This window comes from Coregonus clupeaformis, chromosome 28 (assembly GCF_020615455.1).
Source record: "Coregonus clupeaformis isolate EN_2021a chromosome 28, ASM2061545v1, whole genome shotgun sequence".
Taxonomy (NCBI): Eukaryota; Metazoa; Chordata; class Actinopteri; order Salmoniformes; family Salmonidae; genus Coregonus; species Coregonus clupeaformis.
The window spans coordinates 24,898,270-24,921,100 of NC_059219.1; positions in this window are offsets into that span (position 1 = coordinate 24,898,270).

Below are 22,831 nucleotides of genomic sequence, written 5' to 3' on the forward strand. Positions count from 1 at the left end.
GCCCAGTGCCCAGTGGACAGGAGTTCTGAGCTAAGCAGAGAGGTGTGGACAGGAGATGTGAGGAGAGTAGGAGGGGAGAGAGCCGGAGGGATGGGAGGTGTTCCTCACTAGGATGATTGAAGGAGGGTGGAACTTGGACTCCACAAGGCCAGACCTTGTCAGCACCAGCCAGACAAAGCTATCGATCACGTGACACCATTAATTCCTATGTGACGACTCAATAGCGCATGTAAGCCAAATGGAGTTAGTTAAGATGGCGTCTCATGGAAACAACATGCACAGTTTGAACTACTCCAGGAAGTGATGTTGCAGGCTAGCTCAGTGCTGCCCCCTCTTATTGTTTAACTCAAATTGAAGGCCGACCGGGGAACTGCAGGCTGCCATAAGCAACTACAGTAAATTATCCTTATAACCTCTTGTGTGTGTGACTTTTTAATAATCGGTTCAGGGACATACATCTGGTGTATTAGAAGAAATGATTGGTACAACGATTGTCTTCAAAACGTTTTTTTATTTCCAATCATTATAATGGGGGAAAGTGTTTTCTGCCTTGAACTTCTGTGGCTTCAATATGAGGGAGCAGTCATTCTCCCCTGACATGAACACACACACACACACACACACACACACACACACACAGAGCGAACGCTGCTGGCACCCGCCCACCCGACTAGAATCACTACTCTCGACGGGTCTGACCTAGAGTATGTGGACAACTACAAATACCTAGGTGTCTCGTTAGACTGTAAACTCTCCTTCCAGACTCACATTAAGCATCTCCAATCCAAAGTGAAATCTAGAATCGGCTTCCTATTTCGCAACAAAGCCTCCTTCACTCATGCTGCCAAACATGCCCTCGTAAAACTGACTATCCTACCGATCCTTGACTTCGGCGATGTCATTTACAAAATAGCCTCCAACACTCTACTCAGCAAATTGGATGTAGTCTATCACAGTGCCATCCGTTTTGTCACAAAAGCCCCATATACTACACACCACTGTGACCTGTACGCTCTTGTTGGCTGGTCCTCACTACATATTCGTCGCCAAACCCACTGGCTCCAGGCCATCTATAAATCACTGCTAGGCAAATCTCCGCTTTATCTTAGCTCATTGGTCACCATAGCAACACCCACCCGTAGTATGCGCTCCAGCAGGTATATCTCACTGGTCATCCCCAAAGCCAACACCTCCTTTGGCCGCCATTCCTTCCAGTTCTCTACTGCCAATGACTGGAACAAACTGCAAAGATCTCTGAAGCTGGAGACTCTTATCTCCCTCACTAACTTTAAGCATCAGTTGTCAGAGCACCTTACCAATCACTGCACCTGTATACAGCCCTTCTGAAATTAGCCCACTCAACTACCTCATCCCCATATTGTTATTTATTTTTCTCAATTGCACCCCAGTATCTCTATTTGCACATCATCTTTTACACATCTATAATAATATTATGTCATTTAGCAGACACTTTTATCCAAAGCGACTTACAGTCATGCGTGCATAATTTTTTTTGTGTATGGGTGGTCCCGGGGATCAAACCCACTACCTTGGCGTTACAAGTGCCGTGCTCTACCAGCTGAGCTACAGAGGACCTCTATCATCCCAGTGTTAATACTGATTGTAATTATTTTGCACTGTGGCCTATTTATTGCCTTACCTCCATAACTTGCTACATTTGCACACACTGTATATATATTTTCTGTTGTATGTTTGACTTTATGTTTTGTTTTACCCCATATGTAACTCTGTGTTGTTGTTTTTATCGCACTGCTTTGCTTTATCTTGGCCAGGTCGCAGTTGTAAATGAGAACTTGTTTTCAACTGGCTTACCTGGTTAAATAAAGGTAAAATATATATATTTTTAAACACACACACACACCCCTCTAGGCCACCTGGGTAATATAGCCATACCTGTCCCACCCCTTTACACCTCCCCTTCCCCCACCATATCCCACTCCCCTTACCCCATCCCACCCACCCCATCCCACCCCCCTCACCCCATTCCTCTCCTCACACCCCAGAGGGGGGCTAATTGGCCTGTGTGATCTCCTCTTTTTCACCTCTGACCCCCTGATGCTAGAATAACAACCCCCCTCCACCCCCACCAACCCCCTCCACCCCCAACACTTTGCCCCAATTAGGTGGGTCCTGTTCCCCCTCGCCAGTGACAGATGAGAGGTCACGGGGGTTGGACGACCCACATGTTAGTTTTCCCTCTCTGGGTCCAGTGAAGCATGCAAAGTAGCTGGACAACATAAACAGCTTTAGCGGTGAGGATACCAAAGGTTAAACAGAAAGTAGTGTTGACTTAAAATAGAAAGTAGTGTTGACTTAAAATAGAAAGTAGTATTGACTTAAAATAGGAAGTAGTATTGACTTAAAATAGGAAGTAGTGTTGACTTAAAATAGAAAGTAGTATTGACTGAGGAAAATAGTGACAGGTAGAAAGGCAGGTAGGGGAGGGGAGAGAGAATATATTCTAGAGATAGAGGTACAGAAATGTAGGGAGACAGCAAAAGGGCAAAAGGACTGATGAGAATGTGTTAGAGAGCTAGAAAGGGAGAACAGTGAGAGTGAGAGAGAGCGAGAGCGATAAAGCTTTGTGCTCAATGAGTTGAAACCAATGGAACACACAGAGGAAGAGTGGCAGGGAGATGGAGAGTTTTAGAAGGAGGGACCACTGTTCACATGGCACAGCTAGAGAGCACTAGACAGACAGGAGGAGAGAGAGCTTACAGACAGAAAGCGATACAGCTTTGCTCACTGAGCAGAAACCAAGTCTTTCCCCTAACCTCCCCATAATAAAATCACAATCTCAGAGTCTTAACCCAGCGAATCAAGGTGTTCGGGGCTCACCTCTCCTCTCCTTAGTCTGGTGTGTTTTGTCCACTAGCTAATGGGGAGCAGATGTGGAGGTATTTCACAAGTGTGGCTTCGAAAAACATTCCTGCACATAAATCCAATTAACTTGAAAACTGGACACAGGCAGGCGACCGCCTGCTCCAAATCCAGTTGACTTAGGTAATGTAGTTAGAAGGACGAAAAACAGAGGATGGATAGATACAGACAGCCTGCGTTGTGGCGTTAGGGCCTACGTCAAGGCTAAAGGCTAATTGATTTAGCACGCTGAAGCTGAAGTAAGCTAAAGTAAACTGCCATGGTAATTCACACGCGTCACTGTTTTGGTTTGTCTGGAAGTTGTCAAAGGTCAAAGCATGAGACAGACACATTTGTAGCTGGTGGTCACTTGAGTTGCAAAACCCAGGGTGTTGCACACATGCTGGCTGACTAAACGAGGGTGAGCATCCCTTTCTCTGGGGGCAGCAGAAAGTCTGGGTGAAGATCCAAGACTTTACCTCTAATAGCAGATATAGGATCAGATCTCCCAAACCCTAACCACTACAGTGAACACAAACATCTGACTCTGGACCAGCAGTTATGGGCAACTTCTACCAACAGTGCTTCGGCTAAGTTGGGCGACCATCACTGGGCTGAAAAACACTCTTAGTTGGTGTGGCAGCAGCTGCAAGGCTGTCTGGCACCTCATTCACAGCTAAATGGCTCCACGTGTGTAGGGGGACAAGCCTTAATAAATTAGCCTAGCCCCCCCTTCCCCCCTGCCCACCATAGACCCCCATCCACCCCTGCCCTTGGCGCAAGGCCCTTTTAGTGGCACAGCGGGACTGTGGTGGTCTTGTGTGGCTTTATTAACTGGGGTGGGGCGCGGAGAGGTGAGATTGGGGGAGGGTGACAGGGAGGAGAGAGGGGGGAGAGAGTCCCACCAGGTGCTAATAGATTTCCTGCAGCTTTGAAACGTTTGGTTATGCGGGTCCCCTGGAATGGTGTAGGGTTTCATCTGTGGCAAATTACCTGGACCGGGGTTTGACCTCCCTGCAACACACCTGGCCCAGACACACACTCCTGGACTGACACACATACCCGGACAGATGTGAATACACTCACCCAGAAATACGCGCCTACACACATTTCCTCCATTCCTTAACTCCACCCACCCTCAGCCACCCACTCTCAAAAGACATACACTTAAACACATTCTACTCTCTCCACACACATGGCTGTATGCCGCCTGCTAACCAAACAAACACATTAACACCTGATGCGCAAACAGTCACGTTTCAAAACTAGCCAACCTTTAGAGAGCTGCTGTGAGGGAGGCAGACTAGCGTGTATTTGTGTTTCCTTTCCCGCATGTGTGTGTGAGTCTGTGTGTGTGAGTTTGTGTGGTTTACTGTTGTGTGAGAGGTCCAGGCAGGCGGGGTCTGGCATTGGGACTGTGTGTATGAGTCAGCGCACTAAGTGACCTGAGGCAGGGGAGACAGTGTGTGTGTGTGTGTGGCTGCTACTCTCCAAAACAAGCAGCTGTGGGTCATCTCTGGGAGTCACACACACAAACAAGGTATACAGGGCTATCGTGTCAGAGGATGTTTATCTGAACGAGCAGGCAGCTTCCTGTGTGCCCCAGTCTCTGCCTCTTAATCACAGCCACGTTATTACGTTCTACGCCCCAGAACTGCTGCCTCTCAGCCCCAATCACAGTCACACACACCTGGCCCTTACAGCTGAGGAAAGAACTCACTCTGCTTGATCACAAAGATGTCTGGATGTCTGTTCTTTGTCTGCCTGTGTTAAATCAGTGTCTAAGTCCTAGATTCAAGCAGATCAAGTGTTAACCTGCGATAGTCCACACCCGCATAGCTGGTGTTTTGGCAGTGTCGAAGGTGTAACTGTGTTAGAGCTGTCAAATCGGTGAGCAGCTGCTCTTGTGATCATTGTCACGAAGCCACACTGTCCCACTCGCGTTAGAAGTTCAGAAGGAGAAAGTGTAGCTATATAGAAATAATGACACTCAAATTGAAAATCATTAAACATAATAATGATTTCTATCAGCCTAGCCGAGGTGAAGATTACATCTCACATTCCAGTAGTTGAACTTGTAAACAAGGCTGCAAGGGATTTCTATTAATGTGACTCTGTGCAGCCAATGGCAATGTCCGCTTTAGGTATAATGCCTGGAGCTGCTTGTGGATTTGACAGCGGGTGTTGGCTAGTGCGTATTTGATAGAATCTAGCCCTAACTCTGTCTGTCTGTATTATGTACAAGCATTCAAAAGTTTGGACACACCCACTCATTCTAGGGTTTTTCTTTATTTTTACTATTTTCTACATTGTAGAATCAAAACTATGAAATATATGGAATCATGTAAACAAATCAAATCAAATTGTATTTGCCACATGCGCCGAATACAACAGGTGTAGACCTTACAGTGAAATGCTTACTTACAAGCCCTTAACCAAAAATGCAGTTAAGAAAATAAAAAAGTAAGTAAAAAATAGATAAGTAAAAAATAGCAAATAATTAAAGAGCAGCAGTAAAATAAAATAACAGTAGGGAGGCTATATACAGTAACCAAGAAAAGTGTAAAAGAAAATATATGTTATATTTGAGATTCTTCAAAGTAGCCACCCTTTGCCTTGATGACAGCTTTGCACACTCTTGGCATTCTCTCAACCAGCTTCATGAGGTAATCACCTGGAATGCATTTCAATGAACAGGTGTGCCTTGTTAAAAGTACATTTGTGGAATTTCTTTCCTTCTTAATGCATTTGAGCCAATCAGTTGGGTTGTGACAAGTTAGGGGTAGTATACAGAAGATAGCCCTATTTGGTAAAATACCATATTATACTATGGCAAGAACAGCTCAAATAAGCAAAGAGAAACGTTACCATCATTACTTAAAGACATGAAGGTCAGTCAATACGGAACATTTCAAGAACTTTGAAAGTTTCTTCAAGTGCAGTCGCAAAAACCATCAAGCGCTATGATGAAACTGGCTCTCATGAGAACCGCCACAGGAAAGGAATACCCAGAGTTACCTCTGCTGCAGAGGATAAGTTCATTAGAGTTACTAGCCTCAGAAATTGCAGCCCAAATAAACGCTTCACAGAGTTCAAGGAACAGACACATCTCAACATCAACTGTTCAGAGAAGACTGTGTGAATCAGGCCTTCATGGTCGAATTGCTGCAAAGAAACCACTACTAAAGGACACCAATAACAAGGAGAGACTTACTTGGGCCAAGAAACACGAGCAATGGACATTAGACCGGCGTGTCTTTGTGAGACGCAGAATAGGTGAATGGATGATCTCTGCATGTGTGGTTCCCACTGTGAAGCATGGAGGAGGAGGTGTGATGGTGTGGGAGTGCTTTGCTGGTGACACTGTCTGTGATTTATTTAGAAATCAAGGCACACTTAACCAGCATGGCTACCACAGCATTCTGCAGCGATACGCCATCCCATCTGGTTTGCGCTTAGTGGGACTATCATTTGTTTTTCAACAGGACAATGATCCAACACACCTCCAGGCTGTGTAAGGGCTATTTGACCAAGAAGGAATGTGATGGAGTGCTGCATCAGATGACCTGGCCTCCACAATCACCCGACCTCAACCCAATTGAGATGGCTTGGGATGAGTTCAATCAATCAATCAATTTTATTTTATATAGCCCTTCTTACATCAGCTAATATCTCGAAGTGCTGTACAGAAACCCAGCCTAAAACCCCAAACAGCTAGTAATGCAGGTGTAGAAGCACGGTGGCTAGGAAAAACTCCCTAGAAAGGCCAAAACCTAGGAAGAAACCTAGAGAGGAACCAGGCTATGAGGGGTGGCCAGTCCTCTTCTGGCTGTGCCGGGTGGAGATTATAACAGAACCATGCCAAGATGTTCAAAAATGTTCATAAGTGACAAGCATGGTCAAATAATAATCAGGAATAAATCTCAGTTGGCTTTTCATAGCCGATCATTAAGAGTTGAAAACAGCAGGTCTGGGACAGGTAGGGGTTTCGTAACCGCAGGCAGAACAGTTGAAACTGGAATAGCAGCAAGGCCAGGCGGACTGGGGACAGCAAGGTGTCAGCATGCCCGGTAGTCCTGACGTATGGTCCTAGGGCTCAGGTTCTCAGAGAGAAAGAGAGAACGAGAGAATTAGAGAGAGCATACTTAAATTCACACAGGACACTGGATAAGACAGGAGAAGTACTCCAGGTATAACCAACTAACCCCAGCCCCCCGACACATAAACTACTGCAGCATAAATACTGGAGGCTGAGACAGGAGCGGTCCGGAGACACTGTGGCCCCATCCGAAGAAACCCCGGACAGGGCCAAACAGGAAGGATATAACCCCACCCACTCTGCCAAAGCACAGCCCCCGCACCACCAGAGGGATATCCTCAACCACCAACTTACAATCCTGAGACAAGGCCGAGTATAGCCCACAGAGGTCTCCACCACAGCACAAACCAAGGGGGGCGCCAACCCAGACAGGAAGATCACGTCAGTAACTCAACCCACTCAAGTGACGCACCCCTCCTAGGGACGGCATGAAAGAGCACCAGCAAGCCAGTGACTCAGCCCCTGTAACAGGGTTAGAGGCAGAGAACCCCAGTGGAGAGAGGGGAACCGGCCTGGCAGAGACAGCAAGGGCTGTTCGTTGCTCCAGAGCCTTTCCGTTCACCTTCACACTCCTGGGCCAGACTACACTCAATCATATGACCTACTGAAGAGATAAGTCTTCAGTAAAGACTTAAAGGTTGAGACCGAGTCTGCGCTCTCTCACATGGGTAGGCAAACTGTTCCATAAAAATGGAGATCTATAGGAGAAAGCCCTGCCTCCCGCTGTTTGCTTAGAAATTCTAGGGACAATTAGGAGGCCTACGTCTTGTGACCGTAGCGTACGTATTGGTATGTACGGCAGGACCAACTCGGAAAGATAGGTAGGAGCAAGCCCATGTAACGCTTTATAGGTTAACAGTAAAACCTTGAAATCAGCCCTTGCCTTAACAGGAAGCCAGTGTAGGGAAGCTAGCACTGGAGTAATATGATCAAATTTCTTGGTTCTAGTCAGGATTCTAGCAGCCGTATTTAGCACTAACTGAAGTTTATTTAGTGCTTTATCCGGGTAGCCGGAAAGTAGAGCATTGCAGTAGTCTAACCTAGAAGTAACAAATGCATGGATTAATTTTTCTGCATCATTTTTGGACAGAAAATTTCTGATTTTTGCAATGTTACGTAGATGGAAAAAAGCTGTCCTTGAAACAGTCTTGATATGTTCGTCAAAAGAGAGATCAGGGTCAAGAGTAACGCCGAGGTCCTTCACAGTTTTACAGTGGGGAAAAAAGTATTTAGTCAGCCACCAATTGTGCAAGTTCTCCCACTTAAAAAAGATGAGAGAGGCCTGTAATTTTCATCATAGGTACACGTCAACTATGACAGACAAAATTAGGAAAAAAAATCCAGAAAATCACATTGTAGGATTTTAATGAATTTATTTGCAAATTATGGTGGAAAATAAGTATTTGGTCAATAACAAAAGTTTCTCAATACTTTGTTATATACCCTTTGTTGGCAATGACACAGGTCAAACGTTTTCTGTAAGTCTTCACAAGGTTTTCACACACTGTTGCTGGTATTTTGGCCCATTCCTCCATGCAGATCTCCTCTAGAGCAGTGATGTTTTGGGGCTGTCGCTGGGCAACATGGACTTTCAACTCCCCTCCAAAGATTTTCTATGGGGTTGAGATCTGGAGACTCCAGGACCTTGAAATGCTTCTTACGAAGCCACTCCTTCGTTGCCCGGGCGGTGTGTTTGGGATCATTGTCATGCTGAAAGACCCAGCCACGTTTCATCTTCAATGCCCTTGCTGATGGAAGGAGATTTTCACTCAAAATCTCACGATACATGGCCCCATTCATTCTTTCCTTTACACGGATCAGTCGTCCTGGTCCCTTTGCAGAAAAACAGCCCCAAAGTATGATGTTTTCACTCCCATGCTTCACAGTAGGTATGGTGTTCTTTGGATGCAACTCAGCATTCTTTGTCCTCCAAACACGACGAGTTGAGTTTTTACCAAAAAGTTATATTTTGGTTTCATCTGACCATATGACATTCTCCCAATCCTCTTCTGGATGCACTCTAGCAAACTTCAGGACGGGCCTGGACATGTACTGGCTTAAGCAGGGGGACACGTCTAGCACTGCAGGATTTGAGTCCCTGGCGGCGTAGTGTGTTACTGATGGTAGGCTTTGTTACTTTGGTCCCAGCTCTCTGCAGGTCATTCACTAGGTCCCCCGTGTGGTTCTGGGATTTTTGCTCACCGTTCTTGTGATCATTTTGACCCCACGGGGTGAGATCTTGCGTGAGCCCCAGATCGAGGGAGATTATCAGTGGTCTTGTATGTCTTCCATTTCCTAATAATTGCTCCCACAGTTGATTTCTTCAAACCAAGCTGCTTACCTATTGCAGATTCAGTCTTCCCAGCCTGGTGCAGGTCTACAATTTTGTTTCTGGTGTCCTTTGACAGCTCTTTGGTCTTGGCTATAGTGGAGTTTGGAGTGTGACTGTTTGAGGTTGTGGACAGGTGTCTTTTATACTGATAACAAGTTCAAACAGGTGCCATTAATACAGGTAACGAGTGGAGGACAGAGGAGCCTCTTAAAGAAGAAGATACAGGTCTGTGAGAGCCAGAAATCTTGCTTGTTTGTAGGTGACCAAATACTTATTTTCCACCATAATTTGCAAATAAATTCATTAAAAATCCTACAATGTGATTTTCTGGATTTTCTTTTCTCAATTTGTCTGTCATAGTTGACGTGTACCTATGATGAAAATTACAGGCCTCTCTCATCTTTTTAAGTGGGAGAACTTGCACAATTGGTGGCTGACTAAATACTTTTTTTCCCCACTGTATTTGAGACGACTTTACAACCATCAAGATGAATTGTCAGATTTAACAGAAGATCTCTTTGTTTCTTGGGACCTAGAACAAGCATCTCTGTTTTGTCCGAGTTTAAAAGTAGAAAGTTTTCAGCCATCCACTTCCTTATGTCTGAAACACAGGCTTCTAGCGAGGGCAATTTTGGGGCTTCACCATGTTGGACCGCAGAGTGAAGAAAAAGCAGCCAACAAATGCTCAGCATACTCCTTCAAGACTGTTGTAAAAGCATTCCAGGTGAAGCTGGTTTAGAGAATGCCAAGAGTGTGCAAAGCTGACACCAAGGCAAAGGGTGGCTACTTTGGAGAATATAAAATATAAAATATTTATTTGGTTACTACATGATTCCATATGTGTTATTTAATAGTTTTGATGCCTTCACTATTATTATACAATGTAGAAAATAGTAGAAATAAAGAAAAACCCTTTGAATTTATACCAATTTGTAAGTCGCTCTGGATATGTCACGCCCTGACCTGGAGAGACTGTTATTCTCTAGGTAGTTTGGTCAGGGTGTGAAAATCTATGTTTTGTAGTTCTATGTTTGGCCGGGTGTGATTCCCAATCAGAGGCAGCTGTCGCTCGTTGTCTCTGATTGGGGATCATACTTAGGCAGCCAGTTTTCCTGCCTGGGTTGTGGGATCTTGTTTGTGTTCCTGTTTGGCTTGTTTCGATTATAGCCCATAGGACTTCACGGTTTCGTTGATTTTGTTATTTTGTCTATTGTTTATCCAGTTCAATAAACATGTTCGCATTCCACGCTGCACCTTGGTCTTACCCGTTCCTCAACGATCGTGACAGGATAAGAGCGTCTGCTAAATGACTTAAATGTAAATGTGAAAATGAATGAGTAGGTATGTCCAAACTTTTGACTGGTACTGTATATATAATCTGTCTGTCTGTCTGTCTGTCTGTCTTTTTTATGATTATTTTTGTCAATCCATCTGTCTTTGTGTTGGTCTTCTGCCTGTATGATTGCCCATCCAGCCCTCCATCCCTAAATCAACCCACCCACCCACCAGTGGAGGCTGCTGAGGGGAAAACGGCTCATAATAATGGCCAGAATGAAGCAAATGGAATGGTATTTGATATCGTTCTACTGATTCCGCTCCAATCATTACCAACAGCCTGTTCTCCCCAATTAAGGTGCCACCAACCTCCTGTGCCACCTGCCCACCCACCCACCAATCCATCCATCCATCCATCCATCTCTCTCTCTTACCCATCCATGTAGTAAACATATGTGATTCTGTCTTACTGTTTATCAGTGATTCAACAGTTCAACACACATACCACACTCTTTCACAACACAATGGGCATTTCCCTTTTCCTTTACGTCTGTACACAAACCACTTCTTCTTTCCTTCCCTTGTCTCCATGACCTCCTGGGCTCCAGTCATTATTCCAGCTAAGAGAGTTGACGTGCAGGCGCCAGTCACGCCAGTGATTTTTGTCAGTGTAATGAGAACCACATCATACTATCAGCGCTGGTCATTCTGCTCAATGAGGCGGGACTGGATCAGACTGGACCACATCTGCCTGGGGGTACGATACATTAGGGGGGGCGATTCACTTTCACGATGGCCAGAACATGAAAGGAACATGAAAAGGGAGCACTACCAGACTGCAGCGATTTACAGCCAAGAATGTGCTGAAACAACCAGCAGAAGAGTCACCCAGCAACAGTTAGTGAGAGCTGAAGGTATAGCTACCGCAGTGCAGAGATTGGGGAGTGGTTGCACAGGTGTAGGGGAGTTTGGAATGGAAGTCATATTTTAGGGAAGGTGGGGGGCTGCACCAAGGGGGATGGGGGGCTTGTGGTTACCACCAAACACACCGCAAAACTTCTAAACATGAACCTTGGCAGGTTATCTACTGTGGCAGGTGGCCTAAAATAAGTGGTTGCTACAAAGCATCTGTACCCTATACTGTAGCTTAAAAGATGACCTGTAATCATTATAGGTCAATGTAACTGGTCTCCAATTCTGTGGCTAAATCTAAGAGGCCCACTTCCATAAACAGAAGTCTTCTGGCAGGATATGATGTCCTCAATGTTTCTGCCTGTCAGTGGTGGCTGGTACTTGGGCTGTTACGTGACCGTATTACCACCACACCGGCGGTCACGACTCATGAAAACAGAGTGATGGCCTCTATTAAAAAGAGGAGGATCCCATCAGCTTTCTATAGGCTAGGCCTACTATATTTATTTCTCAACTTTCCTAATATTAATCACATTGCTTCTCTTTACAACAAGAGTATAGCCTACCTGGTTGGAATGAAAATTAACCACGGGAAAAGCGTCCTTCATTCGCTATTTAAGTGCATAGATGGCATGTCATTTTTCCCCATGCCCCTGTTTCGAGACAGGTGCATGATAATGGTCCATTCTAAATAAAAACAAATTGCACACATATTATTTAGTATATGTAAAGACAATATTAAATCAAGAATAGTCTGATGGGTGACAATATTAGCCTATCACTTGTGAATGATATATTATCACTTGTGAATGATGCCCATCTTAAGGCAAGAAACAGCAATTTCCTTTTTTTTGCGACTTTTTCAAATCATAGTCACACACCTCACGTAGCCTAGACAATAGGCCTATATGTTTTGATAAGGCTAGTATCACAACTAAAGTGGCCAAATAACTTCTTCAAATGAAGCACATTAATCTGCTTTACAACGGGTATAGAGACTAACTGACATACATACCCAGCGTGTGAGTTTCAAGTTTGGGGAAGATAATTTTCACCATAAAAATGCACCTTTATAATAAAAGCATTATACGTATAATCGCATTTGCGGTCACTTTTGAGAATGGTGTTTTCCTGCTAATGGAACATTTGCGCTTATAGCCTACTGCCGTGTGCGCATTGCTGCGCTTATAATGTGAAGAAATAGCCTAATAGTTTATCAACATTTTAAGCTAAACGTTCTGATCTGTTGCGTCAGGCTCATTGCTTAAAACAAGTTTTTTGATGCTAGTGGTTGTATTCATTTGTGATCTATCGCATCCCACAACTGTCCCAGACTATGTTTGGAATATTTATTTATCGCATAGAATGAATAGGTCAACTTTTGTACTATGGGGGATAGTAGATTAACATAGGCTAGTGCTTTTGCTGTTTGTTAGGCCTACTCATCTCGTTGGCTGATGAAAAGTAAAGTGGACAGTTCTTCCAGTATCTTCAATATGCACAGTTATGTCCCGGATGTGTGTCTTCACTTGTAGCCTGTGAGAAAGACCCGATCACATGACAGAGAACCATGTGAGTGAGAGGTGCTTGGGCACCAGCTGGGAGAAGGGAAATATAATTATTATATTCAGCCCAAGGGCACAACGGCTGCTGACCGCAAAAGGCATGTCTTTTTTGGGGGGGCATTACGGCCACACAAAGGGGATGCAGCCAGTAAATTCGAGGCATTATCAAGTGCTTGTCAAATTGTGAATGAGAGACTGATGAAGTGTGTACAGCCTGCGCAAAAAACAAAGCCTTTCATGCAACTATTTTCAAATCATCATTAGAGCCTTAGAATGTATATATATTTTTTTACATATAGCCCAACATTTCTATCACAACTAAAGTTACATAAATAACTCTAAATTAAGCATATAGAAGTACTTGTTTCTTTGTTAACCACTCAAAACAGAATAGCCGCATATGCTTACTCCCTCAAATCGTTTGGAGAAAATATCCTTTCTATTTTATTCAGCTATGTTCAATTGTATTCTTCATACTATAAAATAATATAAAATAGTGCCACGGAATTCTAAGCAAATCTTGTCTGCTAAATGAACTAGTGTTGCCCACATCCATTTGGCATAGTCAGATCAGGGCCTAACTGTCACGCTCTGGTTCCGGGACTTGGTATTTTAGCCAGAGTGTGTTAAGTATTGTTGTGTTTGGGTTGGTTGGGTGGTTATTGGTTGTTTCTGTGTTTGGGTGAGTGACTCCCAATCAGTGGTAACGAGTGTCAGCTGTCGGCTCGTTATCTCTGATTGGGAGCCATATTTAAACTGTCATTGTTCACCTTGGGGTTGTGGGTTTTGTTCTATGTTCAGTCGGTGTAACTGAGGACGTCACGGATCGTGTTTTGTTTTGTCGTGGTGTTTCTACATTAAAATCATCATGTTCACTCCCAACGCTGCGCTTTGGTCGTACTTCATTGGCGCCCGTGACAGAAAAACCCACCACAACGAGACCAAGCAGCAGTTGGATAACGAGTGGTGGAGCCAGAAGAGCGAAGGTTGGGAGAGGACTATGGAGGCCTGGTCCACCGGAGAGGAGAGACCCCCAGAAAATTTTTAGGGGGCTCACGACGTCGGGGGCAGAAGGTGTACGGCCCCGGAGGGAGTGCAAGAGGTTGGCAGATATGGCCGCCAGTTTAAGGGGGCCACTGGTTACGAAGGGGATGGAAAGTGTGGAGGCACGGCGAGAGGTACTGGGGGGTGTTTCCAGTCCGGTCCGGCCCGTTCCACCCCCGTGTAGGGCCAGGGGTGTGTGTCCCCAGTGCGGTTCTGTCTGTTCCTGTTCTCGCATTGAACCTACGGTGCGTCGCCAGCCCGACTCGGCCCGTTCCTGCTCCCCGCACCAAGTCTGTGGTGCGTGCCGCCAGCCCAGCCCGGCCTGTCCCTGCTCAACGCACAGCCTACGGGGTGCGTCGCCAGCCCAGCTCGGCTGTTTCCTGCGCCCCGCACCAAGTCTGTGGTGCGTTTCGCCAGCCCAGCCCGGCCTGTTCCTGCGCCCGCGCCAGGCCTACGGGGTGCGTCGCCAGCCCAGCCCGGCTGTCTCTGCTCTACGCACCAAGACTACGGTGTGCGTCGCCGGCCCAACTCGGACTGTTCCTGCCACTCGCACCAGGCTAAGGGGGCGAGTGTCAACCTGGTTCAGCCTATTCCTGCTACTCGCACCAAGCCAGGGAGGCGAGTCGTCAACCTGAGGAGGTCCGGTCCGGCCCACGTACTCAAGCCGAGGGTGCGTATCGTCGCCAGGTCCGGTCCATCCCTGTCTCAGCGCCAAGCTAGGGGTGCGCGTGATCAGTTTGGATCCAGCCAGCTGGGTTGGATTGGACGGGGCCATTACGGGGGGGAGTTATGTAGGGTGGTGGTCAAGCCCGAGCCGGAGCCGCCTCCGAGGAGCAACACCCACCCAGCCCTCCCTATTTGGGGTTTTGAGGCGCGGTCGCAGTCCGCGCTTTTAGGGGGTACTGTCGCGCCTGGTTCCGGACTTGGTATTTTAGCCAGAGTGTGTTAAGTATTGTTGTGTTTGGGTTGGTTGGGTGGTTATTGGTTGTTTCTGTGTTTGGGTGAGTGACTCCCAATCAGTGGTAACGAAGTGTCAGCTGTCGGCTCGTTATCTCTGATTGGGAGCCATATTTAAACTGTCATTGTTCACCTTGGGGTTGTGGGTTTTTGTTCTATGTTCAGTCGGGTGTAACTGAGGACGTCACTGGATCGTGTTTTGTTTTGTCGTGGTGTTTCTACATTAAAATCATCATGTTCACTCCCTAACGCTGCGCTTTGGTCGTACTTCATTAGGTGCCCGTGACACTAACATAAGGACAACTCAGAGTATGCTATTCTGTTCTTCTGAAATAGACTACATTTTCTTCATATCATGTTTCTTTAGACCTGTCTAAAATAAATAATGGATTTATTGTGATGGTGTAGGCTATATTACATGGATTTCTTAGACTTTTAAAAATGAAGATGTTCCAATGGTCTGCATCAGTGGATTGTAGGCTTTGTGTGAAAGCCAGGAGAGGCTAAATGTGTTTATGTTAATTACCGGTTAATTACCTGCTAATTACCGTGAGAGTGGCAGTTATTTGCTTGAAAATCACCGTCTATCAAAATTTCATGACCTCCACAGCCCTAGTTGGTACCACTTTAAATCGGAGGACGGGCTCAATGGATGGAATGGAATAAATGGAACGGTATCAAAAACATTGCTTCTGTGGGTTTAATACCATTTCAGTCATTCCATTCCAGTCATTTCTATGAGCCTTCCTCCTCTTACCAGCCTCCACTGTATTCAACAGGCAGTGCCTGTTCTAAAAAGGCTGCCTGGCCCTTGTATGCTATCCCGATGGGCCCCCCGACGCAGGAAACCTGCGTAAACGTTTACTGTAGTCTTCTCTCTTTTACATGTAATCTAATCTCTAATGATGACTGGAAGAGTGAGCTGCGGAGCTGCGAGCTGGGGACCAAGGACCTCGAGGGCACTGGCCAGCTACAGTCCTAAGAGAGGTGCTGTATTAACAGACCTCGGGAAAAACAAACTCAATCTAAATATAGACGTCTCAGCTTTCCTAAATTGGGGTCCCAGTCCCCATTCCCTTTCAAATCTCATAGGGTTCAGATGTTGACCACCGTCATTACAACGTCACAGGACCGTAACAGCGGTCCCGACAAAGGCAAGTGAAATGTGCTTACGAGGCCTTTAGAAAAGGAAATCCGAAGCTATGTCAAATCGGGAGATCTGCAAACAAACACGGTTCTATAGAAACACAATGGACTTCAATAGGGATGTTAATAATGCCTTAAAGTTGCACTGAGAAGCTGCGAGACTAGTTTTAAAATGGGCTTCACCAAAACCTCATCAAAGTCTTGGTGGTCTGATCTTCTCTGTCTTTTGTCGGTTGAGGTTTAGAATGTTGCTTTTTCTGCAGCTCTCGACAGCTTCCCACAAAGCTGTTCTCTGAACCTAATATATCTTTGGGTATCTCTGTGTCATTGTTAGGGGTCTTGATATTCTAGTCAGTATGATTTAATTGTGGGTACTTACGTCTTTGGTTGTCTCAACACATATAGTTTAACACTTCTCAATTGTAGGCATATTTCAAATTACATAGTCTTAAACGATTGACCATATCCCCATTAGCCAGTGTTACAGTTTTTAAGAATAAATGTTAAGGTGAATGCATTAGCTCATTCTAAAGGGATTACGTAACAGCCTATCAGCATGTAAATATTGTGCCAACATTTCGTCCCACCAGTGAAGTGCAACTAATAGACTCCATTTAAACAGTGCATTAGGCTTAACTCACCTAAACCACCACCAATGTGCAGTTCCACCATCTCTGTGAAGCTTGGCGGCCATTTTGAATCTGTGTTTCTGTTCACTAGTAATGAAATACATTTGTTTATGCAACCATATTGTGGGGCATCCAGTGACTGCAGTTCCCATCAGATATGGATCAACACAAAGCTGCAAGCCGAAACTCAGATAACAATGAAAAACACAACACAACCAACCCATAACATAAACTGGAGGGGGCCATCTTGGAAACCAGACACAGAGAGCAGAGCCTCTATCAACGAGTACTTAGTGTCATGTCGAGGTGACCAGAGGCGTCATGCCTATATAGATATTTTTTGTTGTTGTTTCTCTGTAATATTACAAGCTACCTAGCAATTTTATGAAGTTGGCTTTAGCCAGCCCAGATAGGTTCCCAATCTCCCAAACTCATAACTAGCTACCAAGATGCCATTTCAGGCTATCAATCAAGTTAGAGCAGCTAGCTTGTCTAACTACAGGTAACTGCCAAAATAAAGGAAACACAAACATAAAGTGTCTTCATAGGGCGTTTGGCCACCAAGAGCCAGAACAGCTTCAATGCACCTTAGCATAGATTCTACAAGTGTTTGGAACTCTATTGGAGGGATGCGACACCATTCTTTCACAATAAATTCCATAACTTTGTGTTTTGTTGATGATGGTGGAAAACGCTGTCTCAGGCGCAGCTCCAGAATCTCCCATAAGTGTTCAATTGGGTTGAGATCTGGTGACTGAGACCGCCATGGCATATGGCTTACATCATTTTCATGGTCATCAAACCATTCTGTGACCACCCGTGCCCTGTGGAGGGGGGCATTGTCATCTTATGGGGGCATAGCCATGGTAGCCAAAATAATGGCCTGCCCAGCATTTTTATACATGACCCAAAATGTTAATTAACTCAGGAACCACACCTGTGTGGAAGAACCTGCTTTGGGATGTTAATTGCTTTATTAACTCAGCACCTGCTTTCAATATACTTTGTATCCCTCATTTACTCAACTGTTTCCATTATCTTGGTAGTTACCTGTATTTTAGCTGTCATGGTTGGTAGACTTTATAAAAGCAAGCAATAACTAACTGTACTAAATAAGACTCACATTCCTTTCATTATTTTACCCAGATTTTAGTAGAGATGCAGAGAATAGTATTACGTTTCTTTAAAAAAAGAACCACCAGTCAGGAGGATATAGACAGCTCAAGAGGTACAGTGGGAAAAAAAAGCATTTAGTCAGCCACCAATTGTGCAAGTTCTCCCACTTAAAAAGATGAGAGAGGCCTGTAATTTTCATCATAGGTACACGTTAACTATGACAGACAAAATGAGAAAATAAATTCCAGAAAATCACATTGTAGGATTTTTTATGAATTTATTTGCAAATTATGGTGGAAAATAAGTATTTGGTCAATAACAAAAGTTTCTCAATACTTTGTTATATACCCTTTGTTGGCAATGACACAGGTCAAACGTTTTCTGTAAGTCTTCACAAGGTTTTCACACACTGTTGCTGGTATTTTGGCCCATTCCTCCATGCAGATCTCCTCTAGAGCAGTGATGTTTTGGGGGCTGTCGCTGGGCAACACGGACTTTCAACTCCCCTCCAAAGATTTTCTATGGGGTTGAAATCTGGAGACTGGCTAGGCCACTCCAGGACCTTGAAATGCTTCTTACAAAGCCACTCCTTCAAGTTGCCCGGGCGGTGTGTTTGGGATCATTGTCATGCTGAAAGACCCAGCCACGTTTCATCTTCAATGCCCTTGCTGATGGAAGGAGGTTTTCACTCAAAATCTCACGATACATGGCCCCATTCATTCTTTCCTTTACACGGATCAGTCATCCTGGTCCCTTTGCAGAAAAACAGCCCCAAAGCATGATGTTTCCACCCCCATGCTTCACAGTAGGTATGGTGTTCTTTGGATGCAACTCAGCATTCTTTGTCCTCCAAACACGACGAGTTGAGTTTTTATCAAAAAGTTAAATTTTTTGGTTTCATCTGACCATATGACATTCTCCCAATCCTCTTCTGGATCATCCAAATGCACTCTAGCAAACTTCAGACGTGCCTGGACATATACTGGCTTAAGCAGGGGGACACGTCTGGCACTGCAGGATTTGAGTCCCTGGCGGCGTAGTGTGTTACTGATGGTAGGCTTTGTTACTTTGGTCCCAGCTCTCTGCAGGTCATTCACTAGGTCCCCCCGTGTGGTTCTGGGATTTTTGCTCACCGTTCTTGTGATCATTTTGACCCCACGGGTGAGATCTTGCGTGGAGCCCCAGATCGAGGGAGATTATCAGTGGTCTTGTATGTCTTCCATTTCCTAATAATTGCTCCCACAGTTGATTTCTTCAAACCAAGCTGCTTCCTATTGCAGATTCAGTCTTCCCAGCCTGGTGCAGGTCTACAATTTTGTTTCTGGTGTCCTTTGACAGCTCTTTGGTCTTGGCCATAGTGGAGTTTGGAGTGTGACTGTTTGAGGTTGTGGACAGGTGTCTTTTATACTGATAACAAGTTCAAACAGGTGCCATTAATAGAGGTAACGAGTGGAGGACAGAGGAGCCTCTTAAAGAAGAAGTTACAGGACTGTGAGAGCCAGAAATCTTGCTTGTTTGTAGTTGACCAAATACTTATTTTCCACCATAATTTGCAAATAAATTCATAAAAAATCCTACAATGTGATTTTCGGGATTTTTTTTCCTAATTTTGTCTGTCATAGTTGACGTGTACCTATGATGAAAATTACAGGCCTCTCTCATCTTTTTAAGTGGGAGAACTTGCACAATTGGTGGCTGACTAAATACTTTTTTCCCCCACTGTATATGCTGAGATATGCAGAAAAATAGACCTATTTTTAACATAGAATTAAGCATACTGATTATGTCTCTCGATTGAATGAAAAAAGTTATTTCAGGTATTTGAAAAATCCCAAATTCTCCAACTTCCGGACAGGGGGACTATCCCCCCTTCCACCCCCCAGTCATCCTCACGCACTTTGTGCCCCCTCAGATTTTTGTGGTGCATGACACCCCTGGGGGTGACCACTCATCCATATCTGGCTTAAAAAACACTTTCTGAAGAAACTCTACCCGGGAAGTGGATTACAAATAGAAGTACTCTCATTACAAAACCCATGACATGCAGATGCAGCATAACCCAAAAGCAAGTTTTGGTAACACTTACCCATCCAGATATAATGCTTTATAACTTTGTATAAGCATGTGTGAACCTTGTCTTATAACAAGGCTTATAATTTGTTAGGTCTCTCTATATCGGGGGTCAGCAGCAGGCCAAAACCGGCCTGCGGGGGGTTTAGTTTTGGGTCAAAAAATACTAAAATCACCAGGAATTGAGCTAAAGAGACATATGTGATCGTGTCTCAATGTAATCCAGGTATGAAATGATTGTTATTTTCAAATACAACCTTTTTTGGGGATTAGTTGTGGTCAATTTGCAGTGTACACATTTTTATAATTATGTTCTGACTCCCCGAACATCCGCTCCGACAAAAATGAGCTGTGGCTATATGTAGTTGCCTACCCCTGCTCTATATGTTACATTTTTCAACTGTCTTAAACTGACATTATAAAAGGGGTCATACATGCTCATGACAAGTCCTACAATGTATTATAATGCATTATAACTGGATGATTTAGGTAAATTGTTACCCATTTTTTAGCAAGGAACACAAGCATCTATTTACTAAAACATATTCCAGTGAAAGAGTAGAGACTGCAGACTGAGCATGCAGTCTAGTTTGAAATATAGGTCAAGGGATTGGATGTGTCACGTGTCAAAAGGTCAGCCAAAATGTGAAGTGATATGTCCAATGAACGTTTGCCAACTAACGTTATGGGACTCTACTCAGCTCTACCATTTGCTGCTGAAAGCTATGGCATTTCACTGCCGAGTTTGACCTTCACTACGCCCTACTACAGACTCTATACAATGTTTATCATTTATCTTTATAGTTTATGATATTATTATGACTTCTTACAAAGAGATAATAAGGGAACGACTGAGAGCTTTGGTCGTAATTGTTATGGTCAATTTCCTGCTCGGGGTCTGTAAAATATGTAATTTCATATTATTGCTCTCCGCTTAGTCATTTCCACAGCTGTGCTACCAATAATAAAGACTGCTTTATTAATCATAAATACTAAAGGCATTGTAATTGGACTCATTAAAATGTCCCTTAGCACCAGAGAGACTTAAGTGTTCCTTCATGGGGCCTGCAGTATATCATACAGCATAAGGGACAATTTTAACGTTGATCATAAAGAGTAAAAAGAGCATGTAGTCCGTCTTTGGGGAGCTGTGAGGGAGTATGTGGCTAAGGATGTGGACTTGACAGCAGCTGGTTTCAGGTTCAAGTCCAAGAAGGACCTCTGCTACCGACTAAGTCAATTTACATTCGATAAACATACTGTCGGAGAAGGGGGGATGAAACTGTACCTGAAAAAGCTGGAGCTCTCCATTCTTCCTAAATGTGTCCGCTAAGCAAATTCAATGTCATAACCGCAGAGATATATAGATACTCTTCACTTTCACTTCCTGGATGTTGTTGTTGGCCCGGCTTCAATTCTCATAGCTGATTGGCCGGTGGGAGTCACTGGGGGACACTGGGATAGCAGACTGCAGCTTCTTTCAGTTTCTCACACACATTTCGTGGGGAAAAGTGGGAAATGTGTTTTGGCAACATGACAATAACAGTAATTCAATCTGTATTGGGGAGGAAAGGGCCCAGAACTGCAAGAAGACACCATGCAACAGATAATAATGAGAAAGTTTTATTCTGAATATACTGTATTTGCACATGAATAAACATTTTCCAGGATTATAAACATTATTATTTTATTTCTTTTGGCCGAGATTAATAACAGTATTATACAAATGTATACATGACTGATTCGGGCGAATCAAGTTCCACAAAAGTGTAACATCTTAGAAGCACAATCAAGGGAGATTGACGGGGAGGCCCACCAATAGCCTGCCAAAAGGGCGGCTGGCAAGGGGAGATTGGTTGACAGGTCCACCAATGGTCTGCCATGAAAACGCTGGCAGAGAAAGATTGAGGGGCAGTCCCACCAATAGTCTGACATAGTGCGGCAGGCATGGGACACTCCCCTTAAAACACACACTGAGCATTCTTGAGAAAAGAGTTCAGAAAAAGCATAACCCACACAATCCACACAGAGAGCACCACAGCACCGAAAAACACTTCCAATCACTTTGCTAATATGTTATTCCTGAGGTGACAGCATCTGATTTTAGCACTTAGAGTGGCATGGAATAACCCAACACCATTTCCCAAGAGTCTGGTATTGAATGTGACAACCTGTGATGAGAGGAAAAAAATATGTATTGTCACATACACCAGATAGGTGCAGTGAAATGAGTTGTTTTACAGGGTCAGCCATAATAGTATGGCCCCCTTGGAGCAAATTGGGTTAGGTGCCTTGCTCAAGGGCAAATTGACAGATTTTTCACCTTGTCAGCTCGGGTATTCGAACCAGTGACAACACGATGCCCAGTTAGTGTAACATCCAATTGGTTCAAAGAAGATAACCAATCAAACGAGTGTGCACTGCATTTTAAACATCACACCAGCCAACAGGGGTTCCTCTACTGAGCTCACTCAGACCAGGGTGGTACCAAATGCTGTCTCCTCAAGAGAAAGGCAGTAGAAGCTGTATCGTTATCATATCATGAACAAACACCCGACAAACCCACAGTATAATGCTTTCCATCCCAACGTTACACACCAAAGCAGGAACACACAGAGGATAATTTATCTCATTGCCTGCCACTGATATCATGGCATTATCATGCAGCACAGGGAAAATAGATAGGAGATTTGCATTTATTCAATCTTAAACATTGCATAAACGTTAGTAATAGGTTTCTCTGTAAACAGAGAAAGAGAGTCCTATGGCACTTGATATTCTTGAGTGTTCGTTGATATTGAGGATC